The following is a 5,253-nucleotide window of genomic DNA, read 5'->3' on the forward strand; positions in this document are numbered from 1 at the left end:
TTATTTGTTCAAATTTGACTTAATTTATTACTCTGTATCAAATTAATCCGCGTATCTTTAAAATAACTTATAAATTTAATTGTTATCCGATTTTAAGGGTAAACAGTTTGGCACCCACTGTGGGGCTAAGGATGATAGCGGCGATTTGATATAAATTTCCATAATACACCCTACTTCACACTTATTCTTTGAAGTGCATTTGATTTCAGGTCTGCGTTTAAAATGTCGAACTCCCAATATGTCCCTCTAAACATGGATGTTGAGTGTGGCCACCATGGCGACAACAACAATATAGTGCCCGGTAACGAGGTTCCCCCCGCCGAACCCAACGAAATTCCGATCGCAGACCTGATCGACGCCAGCTCACATGTGGCCATCAACACGAATTTGCCCACCGATGAGAACAGCATCCGCGGAAGAGTCCGGTTTGTAGTTCAAAATGCTCGTCACGATGCAGGATATGGGATCATCTTGCGGGTGATCTTCGAAATGTTGCAGGATTAGTAGGCAATGATAGCCCAACTGCAGAACCGAAGTTGCGCTCCTAGTAGAGTTGAGCCCAAATCATCCCGGAACAACACTCGTAAAAATGAACCAGTCGCAGATAGGCCAAATAAAGTTGAACCCGAAACCAACCCCGAGATAATAAAGATGATAGAGGAATTGAAAAAGCGGGTGGAAACGGGAGAAAAGAAAATCGAAGCCCACGACAAGAAAGTGGAGACTTACAACTCCACGGTCGACCAAATTCCCGTAGCGTCACCGATATTAAAAGGCCTAGACTCCAAGAAGTTTATTCAGAAACCCTTCCCTCCGAGCGTAGCCCCGAAGCCTATCCCCAAAAAGTTCCGCATGCTTGAAATTCCTAAGTACAATGGGACAACTAACCCAAATGAACATGTGACCTCTTACACGTGTGCCATCAAGAGGAATGACTTAGAAGATGATGAGATCAAATTTGTCTTGCTGAAAAGGTTCGGAGAGACTTTGTCAAAAGGGGCTATGATATGGTATCACAACCTACCTCCTAACTCTATTGACTCGTTTGCTATGTTTGCAGATTCCTTCTTAAAAGAACACGTCGAGGCCATCAAGGTCGAGACCAGGAAGTCGTACCTTTTCAAAGTGAAACAGATGGATAATGAGATGCTTAGAGAATTCGTGTCCCGGTTTCAGATGGAAAGGATGGACTTGCCTCCGGTCATGGACGATTGGGCCGTTCAGGCCTTCACCCAAGGACTACATACTCGAATCTTGTTGGCTTCGCAGCAATTAAAGCAAAATCTTGTAGAATATCCGGATGTAACTTGGGCCGATGTGCATAATCGATATCAGTCAAAAATTAGAGTCGAAGATGATCACCTTGGGGCCCCTTCCGGGTTTGCTTATCCTATCCGAACCAGTGACAGACCCAAAAGAGACATTGATCGTGAACCAAGGCTAAGTAGGGACCAATATAAGCCGTATATTGGTGATCGTAGGAGTAACAGATCTAGACGAAACCCTGTGAGAAATGAAAGGAGAAGCTATCAGAGTCAAAGTAACCGGGGACTCAGGAGCAAAAACAGTTTTGACAGGCCTATCGGCATAAGGAAGCACCGAGGTTATCAGAGTACAACTTCAACATCGATATTGCTGCTATCGTAACGGCCATCAACCGTATCAGATACACCAAGTGGCCTCGACCTCTATAGTACGATCCAGCTTAAAGGGATCCTACCCTAATGTGCAAATATCATGGCACTCACGGCCACAGAACGGAGGACTGCCGATAATTAAGAGATGAAGTAGCCCGGCTATTCAACAATGGACATCTCCGAGAGTTCCTAAGCGATCGAGCCAAGAATCATTTCAGGAATAGAGATTCTAATAAATAGATCGAGCAGGAGGAACCTTAGCACATCATTAACATGATCATCGACGCGGTCGACTTTCCCAGTGGCCGATGCTGAAGTGCACCAAAGTATCCATCACAAGGGAAAAATGGACTCGGGATTACGTGCCAAAGGGAACCTTGTCTTTCAACAACGAGGATGCTAAAGGGATCGTGCAGCCCCACAACGATGCACTGGTAATATATGTACTCATAAATAAATCTTGAGTTAAGCATGTATTAATTGATCCAGGTAGCTCGGCCAACATCATCAGATCGAGGTCGTGGAGCTGCTCGATCTCGATCACAAGATCTGATCATGCCTACAGTCCGATTTCTAAGTGGATTCAACATGGCATGTGAGATCATTAAAGGGGAGATAAAATTATCGGTGAACGTCGTCGGGACCATTCAGGAAGCCAAGTTCTATGTAATCGAAGGAGACATGCGGTACAATGCTCTATTCAGAAGGTCATGGATCCACAACATGAGGGCGATACCCTCGACTCTGCACCAAGTGTTGAAATTCCCAATGCCGTCTGCAAAGAAGAAGTTTGCGATCAATGAGGTGGTCCCGATATCCGCACTTACAATGACAAAAGATCTGGGTTCGATCGCCAAGCAAGAAGCCAAATAGAAATTACCTGTACCGGCCGTGAACCAACTAGAAAAACAGTGAAGATGACGATTACTGGGTTCCCAGGTCATTTATAGCCCACGATGATTCCGATGCTACCAAATTGACAGTCGAGGATCTGGACAGATTCGTACTGATCTAGCACTTGCCCAATCGAAAGGTATACCTGGGCACAAGGTTGAGTCCCGAGCTCAGAAAAAACTCATTCAATTCTTTATAGCTAACATAGATTATTTCGCTTGGTCCCACCTTGATATAACAGGGATCCTGCCGAAAATAACAACTCACAAGCTAAGCCTAGACCCAAAGTTTTGCCCGATCAAGCAGAAGATGAGACCGTAGTCCGAGGTCAAGCAGGCATTCATCAAGTATGAGGTATCTAAACTCCTTAAAATAGGATCCATTTGGGAGGTTAAGTACCCGAATTGGTTAGCAAACGTAGTAGTAGTCCCTAAAAAGGGAAACAAATTAAGAATGTATGTGGACTATAAAGACTTGAATAAAGCATCTCCCAAGGACTCTTTCCTTTTGCCTAATATCAATCGCATGATCGATGAAACGGGCGGTCACGAGATCCTTAGTTTTCTCGACGCTTATTCCGGGTACAACCAAATTCGGATGGACCCGGGTGATCAGGAAAAAACTTCTTCATCACTAAGTATTGCACTTACCGCTATAACGTGATGCCATTCGGACTAAAAAATGTCGGTGCGACTTACCAACGCCTAGTGAATCGGATGTTCTAAGAACAAATAGGAAAATAAATGAAGGTTTACATTGATAATATGTTGGTTAAGTCCATACGAGCAGAGGACCATTTGAAACATTTGCAGGAAAGCTTCAGTATATTGAATAAGTACAATATGAAGCTGAACTCGGAGAAATTTGCATTTGGAGTCGGGTATGGGAAGTTCCTCGGGTTCATGGTATCCAATCGGGGAATCGAGATTAATCTCGATAAGATCAAGGCCATCGAAGATATCACTGTTGTGGAAAACGTCAAGTCTGTTCAAAGGTTAACCAGACGCGTAGCCGCCCTGGGACGATTTATCTCGAGGTCCTCCGACAAGAGCCACCTGTTCTTCTCACTGTTGAAGAAAAAGAATAACTTCTGATGGACCCCGGAGTGCCAACGAGCCTGGGAAGAAATCAAGTGGTATCTCTCGAGCCCACCTCTACTTCATAGTTCAAAGATAGACGAACATCTATACATGCACTTAGCTGCATCCTATATAGTGATAAGTGGAGTCCTGGTCCGAGAAGAGGAAGATACGCAACTTCCAATCTATTATGTTAGCAGGACTCTAGGCGAGGCCGAAACTAGATACCCTCACCTAGAAAAACTAACGCATGCTTTGCTAAGCGCCTCTAGGAAGCTGAAACCGTACTTACATTATCACCCCATATGTGTTGTAACTACTTACCCATTGAGGAATGTAATGCAGAAACCTGGGCTCTCGGGACGATTGACCAAATGGGCCATAGAGATCAACGAGTATGATGTCGAATATCCGCCCCGGACCGCTATTAAATCTCAAATTTTGGCGGACTTTGTGGTCGACTTTACGCCGGCCTTAATACCCGAGGTTGAAAGAGAGTTTTTGTTAAACTCGGGGACCTCCTCGGGAATCTGGACCCTCTTTATGGACGGTGCCTCGAACGCAAAAGGGTCCACACTTGTCATCGTATTTAAGATACCAATAGGCAATGTAGTTAGACAATCTATTAGGATTTTAAAATTGACTAACAACGAGGTCGAATATGAGGCCATAATTGTAGGTCTCGAACTCACCAAAAGCTTGGGGGCAGAGGTGATCGAAGCTAAGTGCAACTCCCTCCTTGTGGTGAACCAAGATAATGTGACGTTCGAGGTCAGAGAGGAACAAATGCAAAGATATCTGGATAAGCTGCAGATAACGTTACATCGGTTCATGGAGTGGACTCTACAACATGTACCTTGGGATCAAAATAGTTAGGCTGATGCGCTTGCTAATTTGGGATCGTCGGTCGATGATGATGAGTTCAACTCGAGGGAGGTCATGCAACTCATGAGATCGGTAGTTGAAGAAGGTCACGCTGAGATAAACTCAATAAGCCTAACTTGGTACTGGAGAAAAAAATATACAGCGTATCTGAAGACCGGAAAACTGCCCTTAGATCCTAAAGAATCGAGGGCTCTGCGTACAAAGGCAGCCCAGTTCAGCTTGTCCGTAAGTGGTGCCCTATTCAGAAGAACATTCGATGGCCCACTCTCAATATGTCTAGGACCGGGATATACTGAGTATGTTCTAAGGGAGGTCCAAGAAGGCACCTGCGGAAATCATTTGGGCGGCGAATCAATAGTTCGAAAAATAATCAGAGCCGGCTACTACTGGATCGATATGGAAAGGGACGCGAAGGAATTCGTACAAAAATGCGACGAATGTCAAAGGCATGCTCTGATGATTCATCAACCCTTGGAGCTATTGCATTCGGTCTTGTCACCCTGGTCTTTTGTGAAATTGGGGATGGATATCGTCGGCCCCCTTCCATGGGCACTCGGTAAGGCTCAATTTATATTATTTATGACTGACTATTTTTCTAAGTGGGTGGAAACCCTGATGAACTATTTTTCATTTGGGACCACATAATACGACCGTTCTGAATGTCGGCCGAGATTGTGTGCGACAATGGGAAACAGTTCATCGACAACAAAGTAAGCAAGTTCCTCGAAGATCATAAAATCAAAAGGATCCTATCAACA

Source organism: Nicotiana tomentosiformis, chromosome 9 (assembly GCF_000390325.3).
Source record: "Nicotiana tomentosiformis chromosome 9, ASM39032v3, whole genome shotgun sequence".
Lineage (NCBI taxonomy): Eukaryota > Viridiplantae > Streptophyta > Magnoliopsida > Solanales > Solanaceae > Nicotiana > Nicotiana tomentosiformis.